Below are 13,572 nucleotides of genomic sequence, written 5' to 3'. Positions count from 1 at the left end.
CATATTATCTAATTAGCTTTATCTGCTATAAGGGTAACATATTTATTTTCCGTCTCCTGCATTTTATTTCTTATTGGTTATAGATTTTATTTTATTTTTTAAAAGGTTTTATTTATTTGTCAGAGAGAAAGCACAAGCAGGGGTAGTGGCAGGCAGAGGGAGAAGGAGAAGCAGACTCCCCACTGAGCGGAGAGCCTGATGTGGGGCTGGATCCCAGGACCCTGGGATCATGACCTGAGCTGAAGGCAGGTGCTTAACTGACTGAGCCACCCAGGTGTCCCTGGTGACCAATTTTAGAAAGGAAGAAAAGAACTGTTATTTGTTTAGTCCTTAAGTTCCCTGTAAGCCATCATATGATTGTAAGATCGAGTTTGGAAGGGACCTGAAGAGGTCAGCCTGAACCACATCCAAGCTAAAGACTTCGATGCAGTAGTCATCCTTAACATTTTTCTTAGCACTTACTATGTGATAGGCACTGGATCACAAAGCTTTCTGCATGAATGATCTCATTGAATTCTTACAGCAATCCTATGAGATGGGTACTAGTTACAACCCCGTTTTACTAATTAGAAACTTGAAGCCTGGAGAGGTTAAATAATATTCCTAAAGTTACAGAATGATTTAGCAGCAGAGCCCCAGTGGAGGGGTAGAGATCCCATCCCAGCCCTGTACGGAGACAACAGATGTTGAACAATGAATAGGTGATCGATGACAGCTGTGTGTCATGCCAGGTGCTTAGCATACATAACCTCTAGTCTGAAGGGTCAAGAAAGACACTCTTCCCTGACAAAACGATGTTCAATCGTGAGCCTCCACAGTGTATAGGAGTCAGCAAGGCAAAGGGATGGCTGGATGGGTGGATGGGATTAAGGATGAGGAGTGGGTAGTATTCCGGGAGGGAAGAGGGTCTGAAGTGAGAAGAGGTGCAGTAGCCCATGGCCGTGGCACAGGAGGTGAGGAGGAAGGTAGCACCAGATGACCCCGGAAAGCCAGATTACAGAAGAGGCTTTGCAGTCCACACTAAGGATTTTGGATCTTCTCTCAGGAGCAATGTGGTGCCTTTGAAAGGTGTAAATGAAGGGCGTGACAATCGTGCCCACTTTTCTCTGTAGCATTCCCTATTTTTAAGCTTTAAATTCTGACTACATCGGAGAGAAAATTCCTATTACGTGCTAATCTCTCTTTAACACCCGGTGGCTTTTGATGAACTACTCATTTCCCTCCTGATAAGGGGCAGCGTGTGTGAAGTCTGTTTCAGTAGTTCTCAGACATGGCTGTGTCTGAACAACTTTGAAATGTTCTGATGCAAGACCACACTCAAGACCAATTAAATCAGAATCTCTAAGCATGGGAGCCAAGCATCCGTATTTTTTTTTTTAGACAAAGCAGCCTCTGCAATTCAATTTAACACACAGTTATTGAGCTCCTACTGATCCCAAATCCAAGCACCGCGTTAGATGCTGTGCATACAGAGATGAGTAAGTGTGAACAGCTGTTTTCAGCTGTGAACTATTCCGAAGTCCTAGCGTCTGCAGCTGCTACTAAAGCAAGCAAGGTTGAGGCAGCCCCAGGCGCCAGGAGGCAATTAAAAGAATCCTCGAAGTGAAAGTCAATGAAAATAATAAATCATGTGGTTGCATATCTACAGTGTCTCACCTGGTCTTTCCACCGGAAATCCCGGAAATCAGGAACCCCGAGCCAGGAGATTCAGAGAGTGGTCAAGGCACCCTGTTGCTTTGATTGCTCTCCCTATCCTTGCCTTGGAGAACTGGCCCAAGGAGGGAGGCAACACACCTATTTATTCACTTATTAAAACATTTATTGAGCACCTACTTTGTGTCAGGCTCTGTGCTGGGCATTGGGGGTAAAAAAGAGCATCCACGTTTCCTGACCTCAAGTTGCTCACATAAGACAAGGAATCTATTCTGCTTTTTAGTTTGTCAGAATAAATCAGAATGAAAATGCCTTCTGAATGTATTTCAAAAGACTGATCTGAAGATAAAAATAGATTATAAATATTCAAATGCTTTGGAAAATGAGGAATCCATGATGAGTCAACAGAAAATTCTATACCTTGAATTGTGAAACCATAAAACTTCCAAGTTTTGCCATTCATGCTATACTGATCTTGGAAATATTTTCCGAGAGCAGCAATGATTTCTTTTTTTACTTGTTTTATATATCTTCTAGCGTTGTATCAGGTACAAAAGGGTATTTAACAAACGTTTTTTTAATGATCACCGAATAACTCTATCCAAGTTAGGATAACTTTTTTTTTGAACAAAGTTCAAAAAGAAAGGCATTCCAATATGAAAACAAGCCAATGTTGAGGCCAATAAAATTTTGAAAGTTTTTTAAGTTTTTGTTTTGAGAGAGTGAGAGTGAGAGAGATCTCAAAGGGAAAGAGAGAAGCAGACTTGCTGCTGAGCAGGGAGCCTGATGTGGGGCTAGATCCCAGGACCCTGAGATCATGATCTGAGCCCAAAGCAGACACTTAAATGACTGAGCCACCCAGGTACCCCCAAATTTTGGAAGTTTTAAAAGAATATAGAATCATGTCTTTATTTTCAAAGCTCTGGAGATAACCTATGTTTATGAAGGTCTCTGGGGAGCTTGAAATTCTAAGATTTCAACCCAAATAAGACAGGAAGGCATCTTTTTAAAATAAGTATCTAAGTTTTCATTGAAGTGCTTTAATTTCTTCTCTTATTTGGCTCCACTTTGAGATAAACTGAGAAAAAATAAAGATCTATTTCATAGCCTTAGAGAATCCTAGAATTGAGGGGTAGAGGGGAGGGTTGGAAAGATCCAGGAGACCATCCAGAATGACCTGGAGAGTTTTTTCAGAAACATACTTGCTGGGTTTCTGATGGGATGATCTGGAGTATAGGAGCTAGGTATGGGATACTTGGCACCGATGCTTTTAAGAAGCTCTTGGCGCGGGGGGTGGGGGGGTGGGCGGTGACTGGGTGGCTCAGTTGTGATCCCGGGCTTCCGGGATCGAGTCCCACATCGAGCTCCCTGCTCAGCGGTGAGTCTGCTTCTCCCTCTCCCTCTACCCCTGCTTGTGCTCTCTCTCACTCTCTCTCTCTCTAAAAAAAAATATATATATTTTTAAAGATTTTATTTATTTGAGAGAGTGAGAATGAGAGAGAGCACGAGAGGGAAGAGGGTCAGAGGGAGAAGCAGGCTCCCTGCTGAGCAGGGAGCCCGATGCGGGACTCGATCCCAGGACTCCAGGATCATGACGTGAGCTGAAGGCAGTCGCTTAACCAACTGAGCCACCCAGGCGCCCCCCCAAAAAAGAAAATCTTAAGAAGAAAAAAAAAAAGAAGCTCTCCATGGGCGCCTGGGTGGCTCAGTCAGTTAAGCATCTGACTCTTGATTTTAGCTCAGGTCATGATCTCAGGATCCTGTGATTAAGCCCCGCCTTGGGCTCCATGCTCAGTGGGGAGTCTACTTGAGGATTCTCTTTCCCTTTCCCCCTGCCCCGCCCCTTGCATGTAGTCCCTCTCTCACAAAAAATAAATAAATAACATCTTTAAATAAAAGCTCTCCAGATGATTCTGCTGCCTATTCTGGTTTGGAACAACTCATCAAGTCCAATCATTCTATTTTATAGATGAAGAAAATAAGACCCAGAGATTTGAAGTGAGCTATTCAAAGTCTCACAGCTAGTTAATGATGGAAACTAATACTATGTTTTCTATTCTATCACATAGATTTCCATATTTTTGCTAACATTACCATAGCCTCCATTCCACTGACACAGTCTTTGCTCTATAAGTAATTAAAACATTTTTTTCCCCCAGATGTTGTATAAGAGGGAAGCTTAGCTCTGGATGGACCAGTATGCCTAACCACCAGCAGCAGTTAGGAGATCTGATTATAAATGCCTCAAACAATCATTTAAATAAAAGATCGGGGTAACTTGGTGTGGTCTCCCAGGATGAAATTAAAAGGAAACTGAAAAATCATTCACTTTGTTTAAAACAGAGTATTTATCATGATACAATCTCTTTTGTTCTACTCTGACTTTTGAAATGAAAAATAGTTAAATAAGATTAAAAAACATACTGTTGCGTATTGACAACACATTTAAAGTCTTCTTTATAATATAGTAATTTGGGTTAGGTACCTTTTCTTCCCCCCCGCCACTAAATATTTAAGACACTTTTCCCTCCATCTCAATTTTAAGTATGATCAGAAACTTGTATCTAGCTGAACTAAATATATATTGAGTGGAAAGTTGTGTCACAGTTTGGGTTTCACACACATTCTCCTATTTGTTTTGAAATACTCAAGACATTAGTATGCATGGTGCTATTTATTCTAACGTTAAATATAAACGCAAGTCCCCGTGCAACTGCAAGTATGCTTCTTCCAACAGCTCCAAATTATAAGGTTAACAGCCTGTTTTGGTGCTTTTCTTTTCTGCTCTTTCTAAAATTGCAAATTACCCAGCCAGCTTAGCCCATGAATAAGCTGTAAAGGGGCAGTGTGGGTGGAGGGGTGTGTGTGTGTGTGTGTGTGTGTGTGTGTGTGTGTGTGTGTGTGTGTGTGTGTGTGTGTGTGTGTGTGTGTGTGTGTGTGTGTGTGTGTGTGTGTGTGTGTGTGTGTGTGTGTGTGTGTGTGTGTGTGTGTGTGTGTGTGTGTGTGTGATGGAAGGAGGAGAAGCAAGGTTAGAGAAGGGAGTTCCACTGAATTATTGTGGGTAACTAGTCACCTTACTATCACTTCCAGATTGCCATTTGGTAAATAGCCCTTTAATTTTTCGTCCCATGCAGCTATCTTTCTTTTTCTTTCACAGAGAGACGATGTTATACCACTAAATATTAGATTAATCATTCCTAGTACCATAAAAAGCACTAAACACCAAGTGACAAAGGGCCAAATTTCCAGAAGCTCAAAACCTTAAGAAAAAAAAATCCATGCTATGAAGCTATCCATGATTTCCTCCTCTATCCTTGTGGACTCCGATAGAATTTTGCTTGTGCCCTCCTAATGCCACATGCCATCTTCTACTTTGTACTCTTGATTCTGCCATGCAACATAAATACACTGTGGCCAGTATATTTAGGTGTTTGTATCTCCCATAGCACTTGGGCGTAGTAGGCATTCATAGAGTATCAGAACACTGCATCTCTAAGACTAACCTAAAGGGAGAGGAGTCACTACTTGATAAACAATATGGCATAAAACATTAATGTAAGGATTGAACGTACCTGTTTCATGAAAGAACTATTGTCACATTATGAAGCAATCGGTTGCTTCAAGAGGGAACAGGTTTCAGGTTTCTTTCAATTGGCATGTCATGTGATGGGACTTTGAAAAGAGATACATCTAATGCTTTAGAAAGCCCTTAGGAGGAGCTCCTTACCTCTCTAGGAAAGCTAAAAATAGGAAAGGGGAAGAGAACAAGGAAAACCTTTATGGAGGCTCTTTTTACCTGCAGTCTCCGATACAATAGCATCTCCACTGGACAACCTCTCCGAGGCAATATAACCTGGCTGTAAGGATTGATTCTCTGAGATTTTCTATGGTTCTCAAGCTGTGGTTCCAAACCAAAAACCAACAGTTCACATTGTTTGGGAACTGGCTAGAAATGTAAAACTTCTCACCCTCCTAGATCTACTGAATCAGGAACTCTGGGGTGGAGCCCAGCACTCTGCTTTTTAACAAGCCCTGCAGGTGATTCTGCTGCAGACTAAAGTTTGAGAATACTGCTTCACACTGACCCTCCCCAGCTGCTGTACCCCAGTGGTTCAGATCACCTGGGGAGAGCTCCCTTGGATCTTGGGCTCTTGCACAGTGGAGAAAATGAATGTTTGTGGGGAGGGAGGGGGAATGAAGCTTACTCTCTTTTTTTGTCCTATTAAAATAAAAATACTTCAAAGGTCTCTCTACCAAAGTAACACTTTAATTATCCATTGTAATCTTAATAGGGATTTGCTAATTCAGCTGAGAGCTGGAATAGTGCTTAGTTGAACACTGTAACTTGATCTGGACACACTGGGCTGAGTCAGCCTGAGTTGACATTTATCTTCTGTGATGGCCATGAAGGAGGGGGTTAGCAAGATAATCGATAGTGTATGAACTGTTTTAAGCAGTATGTTTCATTTACATAACCAAAAAATATCAGAGCTGCAAGAGACCTTAGGAACTGATTGTTTTTTTGATCTTGTGTTACAGAGGTCTCACAGCTAGTTAGTGACAGAGTCAGGACCACAAAGGACTGCTTGTTCTAGGGATTCTAATGCAGGGTCTATAGTGCCAGGAATACGTTACACCACTCAGCAGTTACGCTTCAACATTTCCCTTGCATGGAATGGTTCGCAAGCCTAAATTCCAGGCATCTATTCAAGTTCTAGTTGAAGACCTAGGTATACTCATTCATTGCTTCATCAAAAGATTCAAGGAAATTCTCTGAAAGTCTATTGTATTAATTAGAATTGTTTTGGTTGCCAGAATAGAAGCCTACTTGAGCCAGTTTCAGCAACAAGGGGGCATTAATTACAGTGGGACTGAAGAAAGCGTTGGACAAGCAGGCTTCCAGAGGATAGGAACTGGGGTCCGGGAGCACTGTAAGGAGCCCAGAAAGTCCTCTTTCTGGGTGTCCTCCTCATCTGCTTCTTCCTGCTAGTCAGTCTCATTAATCTCTCATACAACAGAATGGTATTTTTCTATTTCACAGGATACATGGGAGAAAAAAGAAGCCACGGATAGTGGTATATAAAGCATAAGTTTTATATGTCACATGTAGGACATACTTGATATTTTTCTTTTTAAAGTTTTTTTTTAAATAACAGGTTTACTGAGATATAATTCAAAAACTCACATACCATAAAGTTCACTTTTAAAGTTCTGCAACTCAGTAGTGAATTTTTGTACAGTTGATTATTCATGGAAATGTGCACAGTGGTGAAAAATTTGAATTGCTGCACATGCACGTTTCCAGCTGAGGTTGGACAGCTCTCATACTAAAGACAGGTGCCCTTTTTGTGGTCTATTTAGCGTCGTGTTTTTTGCATTTTTGGTGCTTTATATTGGTGGTGTTGCTGTTTAGAATGGCTCCCAAGTATAGGCTGAGGTGCTGTCTACTGTTCCCAAGCACTGGAAGGCTGTGATGTGCCTTACAAAGAAAATACATGTTAGATAAGCTTTTTCTTCTTTCATGCATGAGTTATAGTGCTGTTCGCTATGAGCTCAATGTTAGTGAATCATCAGTGCAGTACATCTAGGAAAAAGGGAGGAAATATGCCAATCTGTTCATGAGGCTGCTTTGGAAAATGCCAAAGTAACATCTATAGTGTGTGATGAAGCCATGGAAAAGATGGAAAAGTGCATAAAGTAGTGGATGGCATCCATGTGAGACTGAAAGCCAAAAAATTTTACTGTCACATTACCCAAGGCTAGGAAAATGTTAAACTCTTCTTGGTTAGTGTTTTAGTATAAAGAAATACTGCATATAATTAATTATAAGAAATATCTATTAAATAAGGTGTTTTTAGACAGAAACACACATAAAACAAGGTTATATACTGATTGGTTGATTAAAATGCTATGAACAGAAGCTTGTGGGAATGTAGTCCTATATTTTCCTAAGGAGCAATGGCTTAGTATTCACTACTCCAGTGTTTACAGCAACTTTATAGAATATAATCCCATTGAAAGATGAGAATCTGTTGTATACATTCACAAAATTATGCCTTAATCACCATTATCTAATTCCAGAACATTTTCATCATCCCTAAAAGAAATCCCATACCCATTAGCAGTCATTCCCCACTTCCCCTCTACCCCCAGCTCCCGGCAACCACTAATCTATTTTCTGTCTCCATGGATTTGCCTATTCTGGACATTTCATATACATAGAATCATATGATGCGTGGCCTTTTCTGTCTTGGTTCTTTCACTTAGCATAATGTTTTCAAGGCTCATTCATGTTTTCCAAAGTGGCTGCATATTTTTGAATCCCATCAGCAGTGTATGAGGGTTCCAGTTTCTCTATATCCTTGCCAACACTTGTTATTGCTGTCTTTTTGATTACAGCCATCCTATTGGGTATGAAATGATATTTCTTTGTGGCTTTGACTTACGTTTCCCTGATGACTAATAATGTTTAATTAATCTTTTCTTGTGCTTCTTGATCATTTGTATATCTTCTCGGGAGAAATATCTATTCAAATCCTCTCCCTATTTTAAAAATTAGAACATTTGTTGGCTGTCAGAGTTATATATTTTGGATACAAGTCCCTTGTAAGATATGTGATTTGCAAGTATTTTCTTCCATTGTGGGGGCTGCCTTTGATGGCTGAATGGACTTTTGATCTGGATGTCAGAGTCTCACTTGTTCAGTATGCACAGGTGTGTACTTTTCAGATGATGGGACAACACTGGCAATGGCTTTCTGTGTAACCATGTTACATGGATCTCAGAAAACAATAATCCTTACTTGTAGAAACTCACGTGAAGGTTCATAAGGCTGACCAGTGCAAAACTGTCAAGTACAGGGTTTGTTGTTACTGGCCTGTAAAACTAATATTCCCACCAAAATGAGGTAGAAAAATAAGGGCTTTTCCTGCAAGGAATCAAATCAAATGGTGTCTGTTAACTTGGCATACCTGTAACCATCTCTTTGGTCTTTTTCATTTAAGGGTTAATAACCTTTAATAATTAATAATCCTTTATGAGGCACCGGGCATCGTGGGAAAGTAATGGAGTCCAAGCTGGGAGAAGTCCCTCTTTCTTGATCAGTTTCTGCCTCCAGTAAAGCAGAACTATAGGGAATGGAGACCAGGGATTGACATGCCTGACTCTGAAAAAGTGTTAGAGTCTTTTCTATCTCTTTTTAACTGCATTGTCTCCCACTGGCCTGGACTGGAAAGCAGTCTTGGGCTGCATCGGAGCCCTGGCTGCTCAGGTTTGCAGAATCCTGGCAGAAGTCTTCTGAGAACCCTGTTCTAGATCAAGCCTGCTTTAGACTGCATTTTTCAGCAATCTACTGAAAGAGCACAAAGATGTCAATGACACTGAGTGATACGTATGGAGGGCAGGACTTGGCACAATCTCATCAAGGCATTCAGGACTTTTCTTCCCCTTTACATTGGACCATTACTTTAAAACTGATTTCATATCAGTTATTGATCCACCTTGTTTGTATGTGGCTCAAATGTCATAGTGCATGTTGTACAAGTGCTCTATATAAATGTTCAGACTAATTGGTATGTCTTTCTTTACTCCATCTGTCACCCCCTTTTTTTTTCTTCTTTTACTATTTTTTCATAAGAGAGACCTTTTGTACTGTTCCTTCTTCCAAATCTTATTTCCTGGGTCTTTTTATCTCCACATCACCCTCTGAAGTTTCTGCTTTGTCAAGATCTGACGTCTGGAACCCTAGAGGTGATCCTTTTCCGATCCGGGGTGGGGAAAGAAAGCTGGATGTTCTGGTCATGGAATCCTCTGAGATTATAGACACTGAGTGAGGACAGTAGGGGGATGGAAAGGAGAGAAGGAAATGGGGAATATACTCACATGAAACCTAAAATGATTATTGGCGGAAGAGGTAAGGAGGTAGACAGTTCTAGAATCCCTGATTGTCGGGCAATCTAAGTCCTTTATATTTTCACGAGCGTGATAAAATTTAAACTGCACGTGTTATCAAGAAAAACTTCAACACCGATAAAGGGTATAGACACCAGTTTCTTCTTTTTTGCCACAATACACTTCTAAAAGCTCAGTTAAAAAGTAGAACAAGGGGGCGCCTGGGTGGCTCAGTTGGTTAAGCAACTGCCTTCGGCTCCCCCATCAGGCTCCCTGCTCGGCAGGGAGTCCGCTTCTCCCTCTGACCCTCCCCCCTCTCATGTGCTCTCTGTCTCTCTCTCTCTCTCATTCTCATTCTCTCTGTCTCAAATAAATAAATAAAGTCTTAAAAAAAAAAGTAGAACAAGGAAAAACATCATTTTTTAGAGCCAGTAGATATAACTTAAAATTCTACTCTTTTGAGTCTGCTTTGGTAAAGGGAAATTATGCCCACAAAAAGATTTGAATCACTGACAAATGAGTTGGGTTAATGGGATGAAAAGCATGATAAAGATACTTTTTGATACCCCCGGAGTAGGGGACAGGTAAAATTTAAGATGGTGAGAAGAGTACGGGACAAGTAACATTCAAGATGGTAAAAACTGCTACCCATGGTTTACTGTCAGGATTGCCTGTGCCAGAGAACTAAAGCAAAACGGTGCAAGTGTTGATATGATCCTGTAAAAGTAATTCTGTTTTAGGTACTGCTTTCTAACTTTGCCAGATTGACGTTACAAGAATAAGTTATATACTCATTAGTATTTGTTGTAATGTGTTATTACGTTAAGCTGTGTCTAGATAATCTTTATAATCATTGCTCTTGTATGTTTAAATAAAATCTGTTGAGGAGAGCTTCCCAAAGCGAGCGAACCCAGTCCGCGCCCCTTGAAATGGAGACGGTCACTTCTTCAGATAGCTCCCCAGCTCTGGAAAATGAGCATCCTCAAGAGACCCCAGAATCCAACAATAGTGTGTATACTTCCTTCATGAAGTCTCATCGCTGCTATGACCTGATTCCCACAAGCTCCAAATTGGTTGTATTTGATACTTCCCTGCAGGTGAAGAAAGCTTTCTTTGCTTTGGTGACTAATGGTGTACGAGCTGCCCCTTTGTGGGATAGTAAGAAGCAAAGTTTTGTAGGCATGCTGACCATCACCGATTTCATCAATATCCTGCATCGCTACTATAAATCAGCCTTGGTACAGATCTATGAGCTGGAAGAACACAAGATAGAAACTTGGAGAGAGGTGTACCTACAGGATTCCTTCAAACCACTCGTCTGCATCTCTCCTAATGCCAGCTTGTTCGATGCTGTCTCTTCATTAATTCGAAACAAGATCCACAGACTGCCAGTTATTGACCCGGAATCAGGCAACACTTTGTACATCCTCACCCACAAGCGCATCCTCAAGTTCCTCAAATTGTTTATCACTGAGTTCCCCAAGCCAGAGTTCATGTCTAAGTCTCTGGAAGAGCTACAGATTGGCACCTATGCCAACATTGCTATGGTCCGCACCACCACCCCTGTCTATGTGGCTCTGGGCATCTTTGTTCAACACCGAGTCTCAGCACTGCCAGTAGTAGATGAAAAAGGGCATGTGGTGGACATCTACTCCAAGTTTGATGTTATCAATCTGGCAGCAGAAAAGACCTACAACAACCTAGACGTGTCTGTGACCAAAGCCCTGCAACATCGATCCCATTACTTTGAGGGTGTCCTCAAGTGCTACCTGCACGAGACTCTGGAGACCATCATCAACAGGCTGGTGGAAGCAGAGGTTCACCGACTTGTCGTGGTGGATGAGAATGACGTGGTCAAGGGGATTGTATCACTGTCTGACATCCTGCAGGCCCTGGTGCTCACAGGAGGAGAGAAGCCCTGAGCTGGGGAAGGGGTCAGGCAGCACCAGGGGATATACCCCACTTACTGCCTGCCCAAAGTTCTAGGAACCACAGGTGAAATCTTGAGAGAATTGTGACTCTGTTCCCTGCTCAGGAGCCAGGGAGGGTGCGGGGGGAGGAAGAATGGATTTTTAGCTGTCCTTATCCTCATGCATACAGCCTAGCCCATCTTAGCCCCAGCCCTCTTAGATGTAGCCCCCTTTCTGGGTGAATGATGGGCTGTGTGCCCCTCAGGCCAATTCTGATCTCTGAGAGATCCCCAGACCTCACCCAGCCTTTGCCTCTCTCTCTGCCCCTGACTCCACCCTAAGATAATAGCACAACAAAACTCTTCCTAAAGATATTTTTATTCATCCTGTTTCATGCTATACGGAGGAGGCTGAGTCCATTTAGTGACTTTTCTTCCCATAATGGGAGTGGGGAGGATTGTGGGGAGGAGGGCCTTTGGGTTCTTGTTCTAAGTGCATATGAAGGGAGATGGGGGTTAGGTGGAGGAGGGCAGAGTGATTAGCTGAGGTTATTGCTTTTCATAGCAAACCTAATTAAAATGACAGGAACCTCTTCATGGTAAATAAATAAATAAATAAATAAATAAATAAATAAATAAATAAAATCTGTTGAATGCCTTTTGGGGCCAGGCCAGCCTTTGGAAATTACATTGTTATTGGTACTTCTGTACCCTAAGACCTCAGGTAGCTAGAAATCTTAAGAGAAATGTAAATTCTGTCTGAATGGGTATCTTTTCCAAATTAGTTGAGAGTTAAGCTTTTATTTGGTAAAGGGTAATTTTAACTATGTGAATGGAAATCTCTCTAACGTTACTATTTCTCCTTTTGGACACTTCTCAGTGAACCGTCGTTGTGAAAATTGACGCAGGATAGTCCTTGAGACACATGATATGGGACAAAGAGCTGGATTAACTGTGCCAAAAGATAAATCTTCTAGATCATATGCCATAGAATGTGCTGCTCAGTAACTTGAGCTGATGCACAGGGCGCCTAATTAGAATTACTTCTGAGCCTTCCTGTAGATAGAGTTAAGCGTAGTTCCACCTTTACTTTACTATTTATTACAGATGATCAACTTTCACTTAGCATTTTATTGGCTGAATTCATTTTTTCTTCTCATTCTATAGAACTGCTTCTAGGTGGGCCCAGGGTCTCGCCTGTCCACCTGATTCACCCACCTAGACCTTCAGTAAAGCTTGCATTTTAACATCTGATATGTTTTAACATTAAGTACCCCCAGGTTTGTTTATGCTTTAGAAAACAAAATCTTTGCTGTGAATCAAAAGACAGTCATTGGAGAGAGAGAGTCTACTTGAAAGAAATGGTTGAGGACCGCTCAAACTGAGGAGAGCACAGTATGACTGTTGAAGCACTTCTAACGGCACTCACTCTACCATGCTGGCTGTCCACTGCCGAAATGAAGCGTTTCCGTATGGTTAGCGCTAAACGAGGCCGGTATGCATGTCTGTAAGGTTCATGAACAGATGCTTGCCTTTGCTTGGCATTTTCATTGTATAGGCAACCAGTCTTACTCTTATTTAAGATTAGCCCCACTACCCATAGTTCTCCTCTTTTGTCTTTCACTAGAAATCACTTATATTTTAGAATATCTTTTTGGATATAGCTTATTTTTATTTTTAACCTATTTACTATTTAGCCTGTTATTTTGTGTAAGCCACATTATATAGAACACTTTTTTTGGTGGGCAAGAAAGGTGTTACTGTAGTTCACATATAACGAATGTTCCTAATCCTGGAATACTGGTCTGAATCGTTTGGAATTCTGATTGCCTGACAAGATTCTGTCTCTCATGGGCAGATCTATAACCCATCAAAGTATGTGGGAGATCACACATAAAGGGTAGACCTGGCTTACTTCATGTGTTTTCAGATCAACTCTTACCCCACCTCAGGTCATCGGTTTTTCTCTCTTCCACTCCCAGTTCAGTTCTTACTGGTTTTTCTAGAGAGGCAGCCCTGTGTCGTGTTTATGAATGTAAATGATCACTGGTGGCCACTGTGTGGGCGAGAATCCCAGCTCTGCCATATACTGTCTGTGCAACTTAAATTCTCTGTGCCTC

At 41.5% G+C, this 13,572-nt stretch overlaps 1 pseudogene; it reads left to right on the top strand.

Moving 5' to 3' along the window:
* Window positions 1-10,435: 10,435 nt before the first annotated feature.
* Window positions 10,436-11,823, top strand: LOC114208499 (5'-AMP-activated protein kinase subunit gamma-1 pseudogene; annotated as a pseudogene).
* Window positions 11,824-13,572: the final 1,749 nt, after the last annotated feature.

Source organism: Eumetopias jubatus, unplaced genomic scaffold, assembly GCF_037043125.1.
Source record: "Eumetopias jubatus isolate StellerSeaLion01/CBP00866 unplaced genomic scaffold, mEumJub1_p1.0 scaffold_7, whole genome shotgun sequence".
NCBI classification, from domain to species: Eukaryota; Metazoa; Chordata; class Mammalia; order Carnivora; family Otariidae; genus Eumetopias; species Eumetopias jubatus.
This window is presented reverse-complemented; position numbering and strand designations above follow the sequence as displayed.